Here is a 22,002-nt window from a genome sequence, read left to right on the forward strand (position 1 = left end):
AAACTACTGCCTGACCCCTCTGTTCTATTTTTAGCAATGGCGGCCATGTTTTTCGACGAATCAAAAATCCCCACGTCAGTTCTATGCAGGATGTACCAAGAAACATTCATACCAAATTGAGTTTCAATTGGTCGAGTAGTTTTAGAGAAGAAGATTTTTGAAAGAAATAACATTAAAGATAGCAAACATCGTCGAAAAAGGGCAATAACTCCAACATGGCTTTAAGGATTAAAACCAAAATTTGACCAGAGATAGATCTCATCATGTTGAATACTTTTACTCTATTCAGAAATTAGCTATACCTATCTGTTTTGGAGATATATTCAAAAATCTACTGTCTGACCCCTATGTTCTATTTTTCGTCACGGATAAAAAAATCCCCACATCGGTTCTATGCAAAATATCCCAACAAATATTCATACCAAGTTTTGTTTCAGTTGGTAAAGTAGTGTCAGAGAAGAAGATTTTTGAAAGAAATAACATTAAAAATAACAAAAATTGGCGAAAAAGGGCAGTAACTCCAATATGGGTTAACGGATTAAAACCAAAACTTGACCAAAGATAGATCTCATCATGTTGAACACTTTCACCCCATTCAAAATTTAGCTACACCTAACGGTTTTGGAGATATATTCAAAAATCTACTGTCTCACCCATATGTTCTATATTTAGTAACGGCGGCCCTGTTTTTCGACGAATCAAAAATACCCACGTCAGTTCTATGCAGGATATACAAAGAAACATTTATATCAAGTTTGGTTCTAATCAGTCAAGTAGTTTCAGAGGAGAAGAGTTTTGTATTATTGTAAACGATGACGACGGACGACGACGACAATGACGACGGACACCAAGTGATGGCAATAGCTCACGTGGCCTTTGGCAAGGTGAGCTAAAAAATTGGGTCAAGAAAGGCATACATCACAAATTAAAAGCCTCTGCCTAGTTTTAAGGCAGACCTGTACTTAAAAATCGCTATCTTTATGATATTTTAACTACTTATAGCCCTTTTGGACATTATTGTCAAGGTTTAGAGTAATAATCCCGCAAAATCAATATTAAGGTAGTTATTTGGAAACCTGTAGTTCAATATCATAAAAATCTATTAATTTTTTTGCAAGACATTTCGAACACTAGTAAAATGCTCATTGCTGGCCCATTTTTGTTTTCTATTTCAAATGGTTAAAGTCAAAACCCTAGCCTCTGCCATCAACCATAGCCGTCCTTTTGTGGTATTAATCTTTCTGTACAATTTCATTGGCAACCACATATTTTTATAGAATTTTGATCTTTGTCTGAAGTCATTGTGAGACCACCAGAAAATAAGTGTTCAAATCATCACCCTCAGAATTAATCCCAGCTTTACTGTTGTGATACATGTATGACATCTGTTGGTACTAATTCATTGTGACCTATTCACAAATACCCAAGTAAACTGTCTCAACACAAAAATGCAAATAGATGTTAAAAATAAAACATGTATAGAAAGTTGACAAAAATACTCTTGACCCCTTACTGAGAAGTTGACATTTTTAGCTTACCTGGTTTAAAAGGCCATGATAGCTATTACCATCACATATTTTTTTAAACTTTAAACACTACACTTCCACATAATCTCATAAAACAAAAATTCGCATCTCTCATGAAATAGTCATTTCATAAATCGGGATGTGAATATTTTGTTCCATTACTTTAAGATCAGTTTTTAGTAACGAAAAACATGAAAACTGCTTCTTTTGATATGCTTACAGCACTCAAATTCCAGTTACACAATATTTTCATGCGCTATGGCGAAACCATTTATTGACAAGTTTTTTTTTTAATATTCATTGGGACGAATCAAATTGTGCACCACTCATTTGGCATAGGTCCATCTTATCATGCAGAACTATTCTACTCCCTGCCAGACTTGAGCTAATCCCAGCTGTTTTTTAGTTTTTTGCATAATTCAGCTATTTTACCATAAAAGTCTATTTTTAGTACCCCAGCCATGTTTTTTCGCAAGATCAAAAACACACACACACACAGATTGTTGAAGATCTTGTATGAAAAAATCATGCTAAATTTTGTTTCAATCCATCCAGTAGTTTCATATGATAAGATTTTCGAAGTTGGAAATGTAAAATTCGGGAAAAAAAATTATTGGACCCGTAACTCAAACAGCCATCAATAGATATTTCTGAAAATATTTGCATAGGTCCATCCCATCATACTGAACAATTTTATCCACTGCCAGATTTTAGTTAAACCCAAGTGTTTGTGGGTCATTTGCAAATATCCTTTGAAGTGAGCAGAAAAGTTGATTTGTTTTGGCCATTTGACCCCTTCAAATTCATAAAAAAAAATAAGGGATATCTGATATCTGAATTTTCAAGAGAAATATAATGTTAAATTTTCTTTGAATTCTTACCAAAATTTTTTATTTTTTATTTTTTTTTTTTGGGGGGGGAGGGGGCATTGTCCTCTTTGGCCCTTATTTGAACAACGTAAGAGATATCTGTAATCTGATTGAAAATGCAAACAGATCATAGTGAGGAATCGATAAAAAAAAGAACAAAATTAGTAAGTTGATTTTTGGGGTGGCCCTTACAGTTTGAAAAACATCAGATATATCAAAAATTAAAAGGCCAGACAGGAATTTAAATCAGGAAACTAATATAAACAATTTCGGAAATCGGACCAAAATTTTTTAAATTAAATTTTGGGGGTGAGGCCCTTTGAGCCCTTATACATGTATCTCGAGAAAGGTCTGAGATATCTGAACACGGCCAGGGATTTTCATAGGGAATGAAAAATGAAAACAATTCCAAAACAAAGAAAGAATGATTTTATTTTGGGGTGGGGCCCAATTTTGTACCCCTTTGACTCCAAAACGGTTAATGATGAGCCTACCCTGTATTTTGTTTTCTTAACAGAATTTCAAAAGAAAAAAAAATCAATCAACAATCAACTTTTCCTATTAATTCTAATGATAACACCAAATTTCTGCCTTTTAGCCCTTTATGTCAAAAAATGGTGGGGCAATAACCTCCAAAAACTATCCGGCCCTCTACTATTCCCTAAGGAACAATGTGTAAAAAATATCATCTGAATCTTATTCAAATAAGCTCCCATGTTGAAGCGTGTCAAAAACAAATTATGTGCCCACACTTGTCCAAAGTTCAACATGCTGCAATTCTAGCATTCAGCACTTAGCCAAGCTATGTATTTGTATTTGCATTTGAGATAATCTGTTGCATGTAAGAAAAACAGATAATACATTGTAATATCATAATACTGGTATATCATAATGCAACTGTTAATTCAGTTATATCAACAGAAAATACAGGTCTCTTTAAAAATATATATGCTGGTATAAATTTTAACCCCTTGCTGCATTAAATTAACCCCCTGCAGTGATATTTTAATACCCTACTGCAACAAATTACCCCTTGCTATATTTTAACACCCTACTGCAATAAATTACCCCTTGTTATATTTTAACACCCTACTGCAATAAATTAAACTTATTGCTATATTTTAACCTCCTGCTGTGATAAATTAACCCCCCTGTTATGATATTTCAACCCCCATGCTGCAATAAAGTAACCTCCTGTTATGATATTTTAACCCCCGTGCTGCAATTAATTGACCCCTGTTATGATTAGTATAACCCCCCCCCTAATTGCAATATTTTAACCCCCTTCCTGAGATGCAATACATTAACCCCTTGTTATGATATTTATCCTAATGTTTTTTTGTTTTATTCAATTTGCGATTGGGGTGGTCAAAATATCGCGGGAGTTAAATATCATACTTGGGGAGGGGGGCAAATTATCATAAAGGTGGTATAAATTTCGCTATATTTTAACCCCGGAGTCAATATTTTGTGGGGTCAAAATATCGTACGACACCAGCTTTCGATAGAAGCAAATGACTGTGCTTCAAGCGAACAGATGTCTAGATATTGTCAGGGGCGGATCCAGGATTTGAGTTAGGGGGGGAGGGTGTTAATTGAATTAAATGCCATGCAAAGCAAGGCAAAAAATATTATGTGGTGAAACTAGTGAATTTTGTTTTGTCTTGGGGTGTACACCCGGCATGCTGGTCCTTGAATCGGCGTCTGATTGTTGTCGTCCCATGCTGCGCTTGGAAAACCTCTTATTATTCCGTTTTATTTTTGTATGAAGTATATAATATGGTATATAAAGACACATTGGACGTATTATTATCAACTCCAGTAAATACCTTTATTCATCATTTAGTTTGAATCAAGTTTATTTGGTTCTTTTCAAGCAAAGAAAGATAACTCATATTTTCAACCTTTTCTTTTTTCAAAACTGATTAGAATAAAAAAAAACTGTAGATAAATAAATATTTATAGCCCACATATTGTAATGAAGAAATTTAAATGTCCAAATGCAGTATGATGATAATGCATCATTAGTTAGAAATATATATGAATTGTAACGACTATGTATGAATGTGATGTAATGTTTATATACGCTGAGCTCCACTTAAAAAATGAAATATTTATCCATCCACATTGTATTATGCGATGTTATTGAATGATAATCAAAGATAAGAGACTTAATTATACAATATGTATATTATACATCTCTGTCAAAGACTATAACCAACACAAAAAGTTTATAATTTGAACCTTGACATAATTTGAGCAGACATTTATCAAATTTTGTAGGAAGAATGTAGGATGATACAATGAACTCAAGTAAAGCTCAAATCAGAATAAATCTTACTCTTAACTGTCTGGTATTCCCAAATATTGGCACTTAGTTAACAGATTTTTCTGACGTTACAGTCTAGAGGGTAGACCGAGATTGCTCTGACGTTACAGTCAAGAGGGAAGTCCGAGATTGCAGGACCTCTTACAGTCAAGAGGGTAGTCCGATATTACTCTGACGTTACAATCAAGAGGGTAGTCCGAGATTGCTTTGACGTTACAGTCAAGAGGGTAGTCCGAGATTACTCTGACGTTACAGTTGAGAGGGTAGTCCGCTCTGACGTTAAATTCATGTTCATTGTTGTTTTCATTGAAGCTGCCGAAAAAGAAATCACTCAAAACAGACTTGAATTCTAAAAATCGTTTCCTAAGGTCTGGGCTTGTTACAGTTAATTAAATTATAGATCATGTGTGTGTATTAAACATTCACGGATCATATACGCGAACATATTTTCAATACATTTAATATGAAATCAAACTTGATTTTCCGTTTTTGATGTAAATGATTTTTCCATCATATTCTGTATTATGTTTAAGTATTGCTTAATATCTTTTTTTTTTTCGTTGCCAGTGGTTGATCCAGATATCTTGAAAAGGGGGTTCCAGAATATCATTTGTTTCTTTGTTTAACCGCAAAAAAGTAATGCAGTTCTGTGTGTACATTTTTGGTATATGGCTATAAACTGTACATATCTTGTTGGTTTGACCTGCCTTTCTGAAGCCTTTATCGAAAAAAGGAGTGCACTGTACAATATGTACGATACAAAACAGGTACATGTATTAGAGACTGATCATTAATCGTGTGACTTCGACTGCCCCAAGTTACATGTAGCTATGGTAACAGTGCTTCCAATTTTACATTGTATGGTTCACCTTCTTGGTCATTTTAATCATTTTACATCAGAATTTCATGGTTTCTCTCAAAAAACGGCTTAAGCTTTACATGTATACACATGATTTCTATAATTTCATTACGCATTGGAATTCAGTCATTGACAAATCTAATTTGTAGATTAGTAAAATGTGACGATTGACAATGCATAGTGAAAACCGATATAGATCATTTGTTTATTTAGTATACGTAAGTATGAATTCGTGCCCATTCTATTTGTATTGGGTAATACCGTGTCCCACAGCAGTCGATATTTGCTTTAAACATTTCTGTATAGGCCCTATTTGTGAATCCAGGCAATTGGTATGAAATATATTCGACAAGACGTTCAGACGATATAAATCGCACCTTTTGAGAAAATTGTACGCATGCGTGTATCGCGTATATAATTTATAGTGGAGTTATCTCCGTTGGTTATATATGTACGTAGTGCATGAAACTAGACCAGAACTTTAGGGACTATTTTCAAATGAAAGTACATGTAAAAGGAAACATGGTTTAATACATATAATTGATATAGTTTGTACAATTAAGTACTGTAGAAATATTTCTTATCGTGCGTGAAATGTATGGGTAGACTTTGATAATATTTTATATTGAGTTCGCCTGTTCAATATAGCAAGATCATGTTTTATATGGAGTTTTAAATAATAAAAATAATTTTAGAAAAACGTAAAATTGGGATAGGTTAGTGAGAAATAGTCAATAAATAGTTGGGTACGGTAACTTCCAGTTACACATTTTAGACTTAACAAAACCGATCAAACAAGAGATATCAGAAAAATATACATCAAGTTCTTGATTAGAAATGAATTAAAACGGACATTTCCACATTTCATGCAATTTTCAGTTCTTAAACGTGGCGTAAGAAGGAATATTTTAGCAAAACAATATTCGGGTACGGGGAAAAGTTGGTACGGATGCGGGTATGGGTTACACATTTTAGACCCTAACCATAAGAGTTATCAAGATTAGGAGAAAATAAACAATCCTAATCATGATGCATGAGAGATATTTTGTTTATTTTCATCGGTGACAGGATGAATCGGACCAAAACGAAAATAGACCATTACAAAATCGGACCATCCGAAAATCAGACTAGAAATAAAAAAATGAACTTTTTAAAATAAACAAAAGTCATTAATAAGAAAATATAAAATATTTCTTTTATACAACTTTAAGAAGTTAATTACTTATTCGAAGAAAAACAATACTACTATCATGAAGATAAGGTATGAGGTCAGAAAATCAAACACAGGTTACCACGCGCCAATCATTATTAATTATCGTTATTAAACGAGCTTGCACACGTTAAGATAATCTTGTTAATTAATCTATTTACCTAATTTAGTTGAATTAACGAGCCCCATAAACATAATGATCAGCCGCAAATTGTTTTAAAATACTAAAAATTTCGATAGATGTTAATTAGAAAAAAACACTTTTCTCGTGCTAGTCAATCAATTATCATGCGCAAAATATAGGGAAAAAATGAGAAAATTAGATGAAAAGAATAGAAAATCCTTGATCTTGGTCATTTCCTATAAAAAGGCAATGTACATATTCCTCATATTATTTGTCAAAATGGTTACGGACGACTGTGTCGTGTGTTCCAGGAAAGTGAGACAACATGCATTAGAAAGCGATGATTGTGGTTTATGGTAAAACAGAGTTTGTGGTACAGGTAAGTCTCTTTCTTTGTGATACAGGTAAGTCTCTTTCTATTATAAATGTAGTTGTTTATGAGAAATATTGTGAGTAGTGTAGATAAGTAAATAATTCATTAGTTTAATATGCGTTTGTCATTGGCATGATGTAAAACTAACTTTGGTTTTCAAGTCTAGACAATAGATTTGTAATGTAGCAAATGCAAAAGTTATGTGCAGAATCATGCCAAATATGTATTTATTATTTTTGAATTTACTATTTGCATATTGAAGTTTCAATTACAATGTTTTATTTCTTATTCTATCTTTATAGGCGTCACATTGACCGAATATCGCTTAATGGTAACACAGGGCACCCAGATAAGCTTGAGCTGTCAGAAGTGCAAAGCAAGACAAGATGAAACAACAAGGTACGTGTTGAATACATTAAATGAATAATAAAAGAACTTGTGTCAATAAGAATATATATGATTGCTTTAATTGAGTATTGTAGTGAATGTAGTATGTTAAGATTAAAAAAATAATAAAAGACTTTGTTCCTGTTAATAATTACGTTACTAATTGTATATGTTCATACTATTCTGCATTGAGAGAGAAAAAAATGCAATTAGCAATTAAATTATTTTTATTTTTATTTTTTCTTTGTAGTGGTCCATCTGATTTGACCCACATAACCGAGGAGCCAACTCCAGACTATGGTTTATTTGACCTGGCAGTAATCCAGACAACCAGGGTCAGTACAGACCTGAATGCCATATACACAATTAGCAACACCTCAGCATTAACACGTGCAGATAGTATCACTGCAGACACAACAACAAATAGTCAACCTGACCTGACTGCATCCTTTTGACATAACACGCCAACCATCGGATGATCCATCAGAAGTTTTAAAAAAGTATACTTTAATAGCATGAGTAACCGGTATATACAATACCATAAAAAGCTGGTTAAAGATTTAATTTAAATGCATATTACTACATTGTAAAAGCAAGTTATTAAATGCACGAACTATGATAATGATATTTACTCCATATAAAATGTATTTTATTTGCATCTGCATTAGTTCGAGAAAAATATTGTTAGCATTAAAGGTATAGACAAATAAGTTACAAATTTTCAACGACCTTTGATTCCTTAAGTTTTTTTTATGCTTATTATTTAACCATAATTATTTATTAATTCCTTAATTGCTTTTTTCACTTACGGCTCTCTTCAAGAGCCAAACTTACCAGACACAATACTTACAGACACCCCATAGTCCAGCAGGTGTCCAGTCGTTATTCAAACTAATAAATTATGAGTGCACATAAAAAATTGGTCCGATTTTGTGTAGTCCCATTTTGTCATGGTCCGTTTATGTTATGGTCCGTTTTTGTTTTGGTCCGATTCATCATGCATTCTTTTCATCTATGTCGATAACAAATGCGCTTTAAAGAACAGCGTCCCCTTCTTATGTATTTGGCTCCTCCATTTTATAGGAGCACCACAGCATGGATTTTAACTACTACAAAAATAAATTTTACATAAAATCGTCAATAAAATTATTTGGGTCGCGACGATTTTTTCGGGTCGGTCGGTATTGGGAAAACAAAGAATATTTTATATTTGGCCTTCTATAAAATAGATATTCTGAATACAGAAAACACATGCAGTCCGGGTTAAAACAAAATCATTGAAACATTGTGATTTAACTCTTTGGACAGTAAATCATAGTTCAGACTATTTAAAACAGAACGATATCCTTTGATACTGTTTCTTTTTTTAATTACCATCGACAATTTACACGTTTTGTGTCTTTTCAACGTAATTTACTACTACGATTATAGAGCTGACCGAAGACCGAGTCACTGAATATTACATATGGGACTTATCAACTTTACATCGACTGTGCCAAATACTTACAAAAGTTTGTGTTTTGTATCCACAAATTGATTACGATATGAACATATCAGACTTTATTAATTAATACATAAGCAATCGAAGAAATTTCAGTTTTTGTTACGGTTAGCAATTACATAGTGACATGTCGGTTAATTATCTTTTCTCTTATAAATTCAGGTAACCTCTGTTTATCCAAAACAAAACGATATCGTGGTCTGTAATTAGTACTAACGAAATAAATTGCACAAATTTATTATTTACCTTAATTTCTTACGACACATGTACATTATCGGAAGATATTGTACGAGGTTTCGGAACAGTACTACCAGATCCCGACCGATTCTGACTATTCACTAAAAACACCATGTTCTCCTAAGATAAAATGTTGTTTTCATTACATTACACCTCGTCCCCTCATGCAAGAAATTACGTCGTTCTCTCAAGATACAATAGGTCGACATATCATATCGTTTCTTTAATATACCATCCTGTCCTCTTAACTAACCACATTGCTCCCGTAAGCTTAAGATACAGAGCCTTTTCCCAAAGATACAATACTGTTCCTTAAAAAGCCATGTTGTTCCCCAAAAAACCATGCCGTTCTCTCGATGTGCCTAAACGTTCTCTCAGGATACCATGTTGTTCTCTCAAGACACCATGCCGTTCCCTGAAGATACCCGCTTTTCCATCAAGAAACCGGCTAATTTATCAATACCCTCAAGATACTATACAGTTCCCCTAAGATAGCTGCTGTTCCATAAATATACCATACCGTTCCTTCAGGACACCATGCCATCCCTCAAGATACTATGACGTTCCCTAAATATACATGTTGTTCCTTCAAAACATCATGCCGCGTTCCCTTAAAATACCTGCTGAAACAATGTGAAGTTATCTTGTTGTTCCCTTAACCTACCACATTGTTTCCTTGCGCTTAAGAAATCATATTGTGCACGTATATATCAAGTCGATGTCTAAAACTACCATGAAGTTCGCTCAAGATACTGTTCATTCATTCAAAACAAGCTGTTTCCTCAGCATTTATGTTGTTCCCTCAATGTACCATGTCGGTCCTTCACAATACCATGCAGTTGCCTCAGGATCCCATGTCGTACTGTCAAGATACCATTTTTATCTCTCAAGATACAAAATAAACATGTGGTTCCCTTAAATACCATGTTGATCACTCAGAATACCATATCATACTCTCAAGACATCATATTGTTTTCTCCAGATACCTCGTCGTTTCCTCAAGATACCATGCCGTTCACTCAAATTTAAAAAAAATATGTGCTAGTATATTTCAAATGCTTAACCACTGGACAACTTGCAAAGCATTCAGATGATCCTTGATCCTAATATCTTGAGCCAGTGGATAATTGTTTGAACACGCAAGCTCTACAGTTTCCGTAATAGGGTATGTAAGTCTCGTCATGTGACCCTGTGATTTCACGAGATTAGGTCCTAGTCTACCATTCAAAAGCATGGAGATTTGTCATTTAGAGAGCTTTGAGTTCACTGTTAAGGGCAGAAATCTTTCTGTGTAAAAAATCCCGATAAAAATGACAAATAAATATTTCTACATAATAAATGTAGTAAGAAAAAAACATGAACTAGAACATTTTGCATTGTTATACAGAGTTTCGAGTACCCGGAAGTAAACAATACGTTTTACATCGGAAATTCCGGTAAAGAAAATGAAACTAGGACGAGATTTACATACCCTATTGTTTACGATGGTCAGGATCGATATACGAGATCTTTATGGGAACGACAAACATTATCATATATCTTGATGGTATGCGTATATGCACCAGTTGCATTGGCAGGGCCATAACATCCTGGTGTTGTCGAACTTAAATGCCAAGTCTCATTTTTGCTCGTTGTCCAGCTACATTATTGCAATCATGTGAGTTATCTATCCGATGAACGTTAAGTTTTTTTTATATATATTTTGCTTTACATGTTCTCTTTTTGCAATTTACCAAGTAATCATTTCGGAATGTTCTATCGGTACATGTATGTATATTCTTTATATAGTTTCATTTCAATTTTTTTGCAAGACTATCACCGAATACCACGCCAAAACAACATTTCTTCAGATGCTACATGTATATAGTCAGCGTTCTGTAAAACCTTGTTGATGCATATTATTTTGCATATTGAAATGTTTGACATACAAAACAAATTATTGTCTTATACAAGATACTAGTGCAAGTATTTTTAAGTTATCTTACACTAGTACGCAACCCCCTCTCTCTCTTTTTCTAAGGGCTAATCAAAAGAGGAACATAATTGAATCACCCTATTTTCTCAACAAAGATACTTTTCGTTGGACAACGATTTTGAAATATGAAATGCGAAACGGAGTCATTGTTTTAGAGAAAAGGGGGGTGGATCCATCCATGTGAAAGTGTATGTGGAATGTCCACTTTTTATTATGATCATATATAGTTTGTGTAAGTTTTCGACAGTTCGAACATTTGAGAACAATAAATGCAGTAATGTTTGTAATTAATAGCCCGGAACCCAATTTAAACACACACTTAAAACATTTTCAAATGGGCACCGATACCAAATTTAACTATCTTAATATATTCGTGATTTTTAACTTAATACTTAATCTTGAACTTTATGATTAAATACAGTTTTGCAAGTTTACCGCATAGACACGCATGTTTCCGAGTGTATGTTTATGTACAATGTATGTGTATTGGAAAATATTTTTGTTTATTTTTACTGGATAATCTTTTTTTTCGTTTTTGAGTTACGGAAACTTATTTTTATAAAAGAGTTTCACACAAAACGCTTCGCAGGGCACAGCCTGGTACGACTGCATAAATCGAAACCTTCACATTGGAACAAGTATGGACACATAATTCAAACTCGATATACAGCTTTGAATTTTGAATATGATTAGGTATTTGACACAGGGAAAGAATTCGACCAGAACTAGTGGTCGCTTTTTAGCCCATTATTTCTAAATGGTTCGGGTATATATATTTTCATATCACACCCAGAACAAATTCCAGTCTTCCCGGTATAGTGTGGCACATTGTTGTACAAATAGTATATGAGATCCATTCACATGAACTAAAGTTATTGTTTGAACACAAGGATAATTCTTTCTTAAGGCTTCTTTCAAGCCCCTAATTCTTAACCTCAAAAATCAATCACAGTCCACCTTAACTACAATTTCAAAGAGATCCATTCGCTAATAGTGAATTTATTGTCAGGGCATGTGCATAAGGACCCCAGTTTCTAAAACTAAACCAGTCCCCCCCCTAAAAAAAATCGACAAAAAAAAACAAAACAAAACAAAGCAAAACAAAACAATCCCAGTCTGTCGTATAGTATATTGTGGAGTAATATCAATGATAGTCCTTTTCTTTACATGGAACTGAAGTTATTAGTCATAGTCTATGAAATATTGTTTTGGACCCTAATTTGTCCCTAGTTTTAAACGGTTGGGACCATAACACCCAAAATCAATACTCACTTCCGTTTTTGGTTTGAAACACTGTTACCACATATTTTAAAGATCAACCAACTAACAGTCACTTTTTCGTACAAAACAGTGGCGGATTCAGGAGGGCGAGGAGGGGGGCTTAGAAAATTGCTATTTAAAAACATTGTTGAAAAATTGAGCATGCCCGACCCCCCCCCTTTTCCAGCATATTCGGATCACTTTGTAACCCTCACCGGTGATCCTGCCAAGACATTTTTGGGACCCCCTTACCTAAAACTCTGGATCCGCCCGTGAATGGGTGTCAAGTTTTTGCACAAAACTAAAAATTCTAGTACCTACTATCAAATTGAAAAGTAAGAAAAGTGTAAGCCTTTAAAAATAACGTACGTGTTCTTCGCACATACATGTATGCATATATTTATTGGTGATTGTTAGAAAATTTATATATAAATATATATATATATATATATATATATATATATATATATATATATATATATATATATATATATATATATATATATATATATATATATATATATATATATATATATATATATATATATATATATATATATATATATATATATATATAATTTCTATATTTGCTAAATGAAAAGTTAATTTTGTCGCGCCCAAGTGCCGATGGACAAATGTGGAGCCGTCTCTCCGTGACACAAAAATATTACATGTGCCTGCGTAGTCTTACTTTAAATATTTTGGCTCACCAGTTGTGTCCATTGCTTGTTTTTGACTGGAATTTTTTTTCAGGTCAGAAAATTTATTTCCAGCCTGGTGAAAGTCAAATTACTTATGTTTATTATAACCTTGACTACATTATTCATTTTCTATGTTCATAGTCTAATTTTCTTTTAATTTGAAATGTGTATATCCGGGTTACCAAAATATGTGATTTGGGTTCTTTATCAAAGCATATGTTGTTGTTGATGTTTTTTATCGAATAAATTATTAAATGAAGTTCATTCTCTATAATACAAGGCATAGTCTACTAAACCCGACAAGTGGAATTTCTGGATCTGAAATATGCCCCAAATTTAACGGGATATGTTGCAAGGGACTTTTTAGGGGACAGATTCGCATATCTATGTATATGAATGAAATCTACAATAGCAATATTCAACTATAGTACGTGTGAACCCTCCCCTGACCCCCTCATCAACCATAATATGCTTTTAAGGTACCTTTATGCCTCTCATTTACACCAAAAAAATAAACTGGAGAATTTTTCAATCTTTTTGGGCTACTTTTCATATCTCATTGAGGCAAAAATACCAAATAAGCCATTTTTTTTTTCGTAGGCATAAATACTCTAGGAGTTTTGACATGGAAAAATATGTCAATTCGAGCGATTTTTCGGTGGGGTATGGGTACATTTTTTTCGTTTTACCCCAAAATCCTAAGTGTTACGGCAATTTTCCTGGTACCATTGTAAAGTTAAGACATTTTGCTATATTATGAAACCCATATTGATTTAGTTTGTTTACAGGAAGACTTAGGGACCGGTCAAAATTTATCGCCACGTAGAATCAGAGCAAATAGCAGTAGAACAGATACTTTTTTGATGTAATGCTTTTGTGGGACACCACTTTTTATACTGATAATATCCATAGGACACATTTACAAACAATTAACTAATTTTTTTTTATTAACTTTAAAAAAACCGAACTATTATAACAAAATAGTCTACAACATATAAATGCAGTAAAAATACAACTATTTAACATAACTCATTGTAATTGGAATAACTAAATCAGTGGCAGTTCCTGAGTTTTAGGTAAAGGGGAATGTTTTTTGACAGGATCAGCGATGAGGATCACGAAGTGTTCCAAATTTGCTAGGGAGGGTTGGCCCCAAGACATTTTTGAAATATTTAACCTCAAATCCTGCATTCTGAGGGTATTTTGAACAATTTCTCAACAATTTTTAAAAATTGCAATTTTCCAAGGGTGGCCCGGGCCCCTCGCCCCGTCTCCTTGGATCCGCCACTGTTTTTGTATTAAAATAGAAATAGCTTTATATCAATACCATATTTGTAAGATTTTTAATACAGTGTATATATTAATATTATATTTTCAAATACAAACTTTATAAGAAAACATCATAGGACATTAACTTTTTTTTCTTACCAAGTTAACATAGGACATCATTCTTTTTCAAGTCTGGGGGTAACAACTTTTTTTTAGGCTCTTATTTTTTTTATTATTATCTCTTTTTTTTTGCACTGGTCCTATGTGGCGATAAATTTTGACCGGTCTATTAGGCGCTCAAACAATTGAGTCACAACAATCTTGGCTGTTTGACCCAGTTGGGTATAAATATAAGGTTATACTGAAAAAGAATGCAATAATATTCTTTGGCGACAAATTGATTCGGTAATGGGAGGTATAAAGGTATGTAAAAATCACCATGAAGTTAATGAATGGGAGTACACGGTGGACCCTCCCATCTCATGGACTACTACACATTACCCTAGTAAAGTCATTTATGTACATGTATTCAATATTACCCACTGGAGACTATAAAGGTGTTGTATAAAATTTGTGGAGTATTTAAACATGTATACTTTTCTAAATTATGAAACCACGGCGAGCGTAGCGAGCCAAATTTTTTTTTTTAATGGTTTGCGGAGGTCAGAATATTTATTTTCAATTTACTAGCCAAGATGAGAAAATTTATTTTCGATTAACCAGTCAATGTCAGAAATTTGTTTCTAGCAATTTGCAAAGTCAGACTATTTAAGTTTTTTTCATGATGAGGCCAGATTATTTATTTCCTAAATAATCAGAGACAGATTATTTATTTTCAAAATCTGCCGGGCCCCCTAATAATCTAATGGTCGTCCCCTTATTACTTTTGAACTTGTAAATAAATAGCTAGTGGTCTTTTACTTCATTACTGCTGCATAGACTACAGTATTTCTGTTTTTACACAAACATGCATGTGTATATATACATATGATCAATTTATCGTTCATTCTAACATTGTTCTTTTACACATATAGTCAATGTGTCGTTCATTCTAACATTGTCCTTTTTGCAAATTGGAATTGCAGGAGTGGATCCAGGATTTTGTGTTAGTGGGCTGTTCATAGCATTAAGTGCTGAGCGTAGCGAGGAAATACAACTTCTGTATGGGGTAGACATATGAAAATCAAGATTATGTAAAAGGGGCTAGTCGGGTCCGCTTCCCAATGAATCCCCGTCTGTTTTGGGATCACATATTCTTGCTTTGTACTAGATTATATCGTTTGAAGTCTATCATGCTGACCCAAATCATACACAAGTGCAACATAGTTTAAAACTAGTGTGAATTTTAGTGTTTTCATTATCATAGACTTAACCGACGATGTGGGTTACAGAGGACAGCGTAAGAAAACAAAGAACGAAGATACAATTACAATTATATTAAGTAATTAACCCACATTGTGGGTTTATATTTTTTATTATAAATTTTGCTGATTGTTTTGCATTATCAACCAAAATAGTTTTAAACATGTTGACTGCCGTAGGGCACTGGTATATTTTCTGGTCGCAGTATCTATCGCATGATATGTCAATATTTACATTGTACATTTGATCAATGAAGTCCGATAATTGAAAAATTTAGGACCCGGTACGATGGACACATTCCCTTATGGTTTTAGCCCTTTCATAAATATGCATAGTTACATCAATGCAGATCCAGAAATATTGGAAATGGGGTGGTTTAAGACAGGTTTTAGTTCATTAACATCAGTTTTTTTTTGTATTTAGAGTTTTCTTAAAAGGAATTATCGGTAAATATAATTAAAACAATGTGCATACTTATTGACAATACTTCTAGATCTACATGTACCATCATCAAGTCCAAATGTCCCTACTTGGTCTCTCTTGATTCATGAAATTTAACGTCTGGAAATTGCTAATGAAATTAAATTTAATCTGTGACAATATTACAATGCAATAGTCCCAGGCCTGTTTATGCACTAAACGTGGCTTCTTTGAATTTATCAAACGGTCTTACATAATATCACACATTTTTATTAAATGAAAAGTAACTGTCAATATTTTTTAATACATTTTTGAAGAAGTTTAATTTAAATGTATATTACTGTTTTCCTGGTCCATGTACATGTACAACTACATTCAAATCACAAAAGAGCTCAAAGTAATTGCTGTCTTTAGTTTCTATGTTCAGGGGCGGATCAAGGATTTTAGATTGGGGGGGGGGGCACAGTGAAATGTTATTTTAGGTTAAATTTTTGAAATATTCTTCTAGAGTGGGTAGATATCTTTTATGGTAAAATTAGCGAGAAACCCCATGCTTTGCAAATTTTAGGGGGCGCGCCCGTCCTCCACACCCCCGCCTGAATCCGCCCCTGATGTACATGTATTATTGACAAACTGTTGAAACATGTACATTGTACTCTGTTAGTGCAGGCAAAAAATCCATTGATATCTATTGCAATTGTTTTTCTATTGTGCAAAGGAAGATGAAAAGGAAGATGAAAAGGAAGATGAAAAACTCTAATTAATCAATTACTAGAAAAGTGTCAGAAGAACATGGAAAATAGTCACCAATGATTGGTTGATGTTACAATATACATGTACAATGTGCATGTATTACATTTATATAGTTTTTCATTGTAGTCCACAACCCGCTACCTCCATATTCTAAAACTTTTCCATATGCTATTCATTTCAGGAGGTAAGAAAACTGGAAGAAAAAAAAGGAGAAATTGAAACAGGCAGCACAAGCACAAAATGTAACGCAGTATGAATAACTAAATACAGTTGAAGCTCTAAGAAAAACTGAAGTAATCATTCATGTACACACATATATAAATGTTCATGTATCAAGGTAAGAGTTAAGTATGTTTGGACATTAACAAAATGCTAGCAATATGTCATATGTGCATATTGTAATTTAAGCTACATTGTACAATGGAACTGAAATAAATATTGTTGGTGTATATGAGAATTTGTTTATGTCCCCTTGTTGTTCAATACAGCAACTTATCATTATTGGGTCAGGTTGTGGGTTTTAAATGAATATGGATATATAAACTTAAATTTAAATTGTATCGATTGATTCATATTATCATACAGGTACACGTACATGTAGCTGTGGCTTTGTTGTTATTTGTTGAGTTTTAGGCCAACGATACATTGCATTTTCTTTCTCTATCTCAAAATACTCACAATTATTATACTTCAATACATTGGTTTTTAAAGCACATTTTTGTTGTACTGGTACTAATTTAAAGCTTTTTTTTTTCTTCAGAAAATGCAAAACCACATCAAGGCAAAACAGAATATCCATCAAAGAAGATTAAGGCGCTTGCTCTTGACTTTTTGTACAGTGGAGGGATGATACTCATCTACTTACTAACCGTATGTGATTATAAAACATGGATAAAAAGTAGACAACATTATCAGAATGATCTTAATGTATAGGGGGAAATTAAGGTCCAGAAGAATAGTTAGTAGGTCATCTAGATATGACAGACCATGCCCTTAAAACGACAAATATTGTGTAGATATTTGCTCAGTTGCACGTTTGTAAAGTAAAAAACTTAAGCTTATACATGTACAAGTACAATGTAGAACCATTTGATTTTATTATTGATACGTTTTTTTCTCTATTTTTGTGACATTATTACTTTCTGGTCTATTTTTGTGACATTAATACTTTCTGGTCTATTTTTGTGACATTAATACTTTCTGGTCTATTTTTGTGACATTAATACTTTCTGGTCTATTTTTGTGACATTAATACTTTCTGGTCTATTTTGGTGACATTAATACTTTCTGGTCTATTTTTGTGACATTAATACTTTCTTGTCTATTTTTGTGACATTAATACTTTCTTGTCTATTTTTGTGACATTAATACTTTCTTGTCTATTTTTGTTGAATCAGGTCATTTAGTTCCATTTGACACTGTTATTACATTCCATTTTTGTGAGATTTTTAATAAGTGTAATTGAGGGTCATCAAATATTTTTTTTTTAAGATGCCTGTAGTTTTGGGAATAATTTTTAAATAAATTTGAATTTTTTTTTTCATAATTAAATGGACAATTAATCATGTTTTTATCTATATATATGACAAAAAAAATTAAAAAAACACATGACTCTTTCCACAATGTAGTTGTGCACATGTACTAAGCAAAGGGAGATAACACCAATGACCTGTTTTGAATTTTAATACAATATCATGTAAATTTTGTTAAAAACAACTGGTAATCTATTATCTGTGAATTTGTACATTTAATTGTGTAAGCATTTGAAATGTTTATTGCTAATAATTACGTTTTTTCCTACAATAATCTTAAAAAAATAAAATCACAACTTGATTGTTTGTTAATACAATTGTGTACTGGTCAAAGGGAGATAACATCAATGACAAATGAGAACTGACCACATCATCAAAAAAATTATTGTTTAGGTAATGTCAAGGTGAATTTGTATGTCTAGATGTAACAATCCTCTGTATAAAATAGACCAATTATATGTTAGAGACATTAATATAGTTCTATTCATCATATCTCTGTTTATGTTATAGTGCTATTATGTATGTATTACTAAAATTTGTATCAGCTTTCTTCAAGGCAATTGAAATGAATTTATTTCTTTTCATAAATTATAAAACATCTCAAAATTAAATAAAGCTTTGATATTTGCTTCTTTTCTTTATATTTATTGATTTTTTTATTGGTGATTTTTTTTATTTCATTTATTTTAATGGATATAAGCATAACTTTTTTTTCAAAAAATTATAAGTATAAATAATGCACTATTTCTCAGATGCTCTAATCTGTAAGCATTTATTCATTTATCAAATTGATGCTTTTATCAGTTGAACATGTCCTTTGATTGACACGCATAGGAAAAACAATCATATTCACAAATCAGAATCATTTTTCTTTCTACTATAAAAACAACTTTCTTTACAGCTGTAAAGTGTGTATATTTTTAAACTCATCTTATTATAACTTTAAGTGGCAGCACTTTTAACATAAGCAGTCTTGATAAGACAGCCTCATCTCTGAAACAAATCAAGCAGAGCATTTAAACTAAAGAAAGAGAGATAAATCAGTTATAGGTATTGTTTTATAAAGTACACAGGCGAAATTATTTCACATGATTTTCACACGAATTTCACATGATTTTCACCTGAATTGAGCAAATAAACTAAGTGACAGAGTTCACGTGAAATTCGGGTGAATGGAGCCATCAATTAAAATTCTCAAGAAATGTCATGATGTGAACTCTGCAGAAAGACAAAGAAGTTTGATCTGCATTTTATTATATTATTTATTGATTTGTGATTTGTAATATAGGAGATAATTTATTTAATGTCATTGAATGTATTATAATCTTTTCAGAAAAATAAAAAAATGGAATGCATTCATATTTGTTGCTTCTGTTCCATACATAAATACTTTATTTTATTGGTTTGTGCATGGAGATTTTACCATTTTTATTCCCTCACAATTTGTCATATTGTTTTTGATCATTCCACCCTTTTCAACATAATCCAGTACAAAACTGGCAGTCTTCAGTTGTGTATGGTTTTGACTTAAGTATGTGATTATCTAAAAAAAATACACATAGTACATGTATGATACATGTAAAGATAGTACTTAAGATACAACAAAACTGCCATAAATCACCTCCTCAAATGTGGCGTTTTTTCTAACATTGTAGGCACATGTATTGATTTGCAATAACACAGAACATTAGAAACATACACATTTCAATTACATATTATTTGCAAATAAATCATTCTTATTTTGGAAATTTACTTTCATTTAAATTTGAAATTTAATTGACAATGAAATTTATAAGAGTATATTTTTGATTTAAATCTGATGTTTATTTAAATTTAATATTATGAAAATTATATTAAATTATTAATTTAGAGCAAATATATATTTCAATAAACTACTTCTTTAAAAACAATTTAATTTATTTAAATGTTAAGTTTATTCAAATTTAATTTTGCCTTTCAAATTAGGATTAAATCTGGGAAATTAATTGTCAAAATAAATTTGTTTTAAATGAAAAGTAAATTAGAAATTTTCCACTGCATTTTTTTAATGTATTTTCTGCAATTTGAAATTTAATGTACATAAAATGTTCATTTAATTTCAAATTAAATGCATCATTTCATGCAGTGGTACCTGCGTAAAACAATGTCTTAGGACCAGCTGCATCCTGCCATGTGGTATGAGGATTTCCTCGTCGTTCATTGAAGACCAATGGGTGGCATTTGGCTGATATTTCCATACTGGTGGGATTGTTGTCTCTTTGACATATCCACCATACCATTTCTCGTTATAGATCGATCACTTTTCAGACGAATTTAATGTGTAACTACAGCCATGCATGCATAGACCTGTTATACAATTTATGATATATCTTCTATTTTTAACAAGATATCTTTATAAATTTCATAAGATGTATCATATAATGTTCATTTAAAACAAAAATCATATTAAATATATGAGTTATTTGCTAAAGTATATCTTATAAAGTTCATGAGATATCTTAAATAATATATACATGTAAGATATCTCAAATATTTTATGATATATCTTATACAGAAAACTTATAAGATATTTCATATCTATATGATATCTTACAAAGGTCAAGATATAGGTGGACCATGGAATAAGTATAAGTATGGCGTGCCATATGCAGGCAATAATACATGTACCTAGTAGGGTGTAGGTACATGTACATATTTTATAAAGCTAATGGGATATCTTATATTTAAAACGTTAATAAGATATCTTATAAAATTTATCAAATGTCTTATAAAGTTGATGAGATATGTTATATACTATGTACATTTTGGATTCATGTATCTCATACATTTTATGAGATATCTTATAATAAAGAAAAATTATAAGATATTTCATATCATTTATACAATATCTAATGAAGATATAATAAAATATATCACAAACTTCATAAGTTATCTTATAAAGTATAATATATATCTTGAACATGGAATAAATATAAATACGGAGTGCCCTATGTGCATGTACATATATATTTATGCATTCAATGATCATACATCCCAAACAGCATTGCTACATTGGGCCAGGGTTGGTTTAACCAAGTCATTTACTTTGATCCAACGTAGGGTACCCAATGCTGGCCCAACGTTGCAAGTGCAAGGTGAGCAAACGTGATGCCAATATTGATCCAACGAATGTTGGCCCACTATACACCAAACGTTAACTTAACCACATGTTCCGATATTTGTATTCCTTAAGATATTAGAACAGAATTTTATAATGTGTGACGTAGCTAGTTACGTCCTAGCTAGGTCCTGATGCTATCAACTCCTCAGAATAAA

The 22,002-nt window shown here is 32.2% G+C and overlaps 1 long non-coding RNA gene across 2 annotated transcripts; it reads left to right on the plus strand.

Moving 5' to 3' along the window:
- Positions 1–7,519: 7,519 nt before the first annotated feature.
- On the plus strand, positions 7,520–20,025 carry LOC148600300 (uncharacterized). Of its 2 annotated transcripts, XR_015918007.1 has the most exons (4): positions 7,520–7,689; positions 7,928–8,177; positions 17,337–17,492; positions 17,916–20,025. It is a non-coding gene; the product is annotated as an uncharacterized LOC148600300 (long non-coding RNA). The 2 variants fall into 2 exon arrangements; XR_015918008.1 differs by lacking the exons at positions 7,520–7,689; positions 7,928–8,177 and adding an exon at positions 10,839–11,072.
- The last annotated feature ends 1,977 nt before the right edge of the window (positions 20,026–22,002 follow it).

Source organism: Perna viridis, chromosome 13 (genome assembly GCF_037379345.1).
Source record: "Perna viridis isolate PV_CMFRI_1.1 ecotype Kerala chromosome 13, ASM3737934v1, whole genome shotgun sequence".
NCBI classification, from domain to species: domain Eukaryota; kingdom Metazoa; phylum Mollusca; class Bivalvia; order Mytilida; family Mytilidae; genus Perna; species Perna viridis.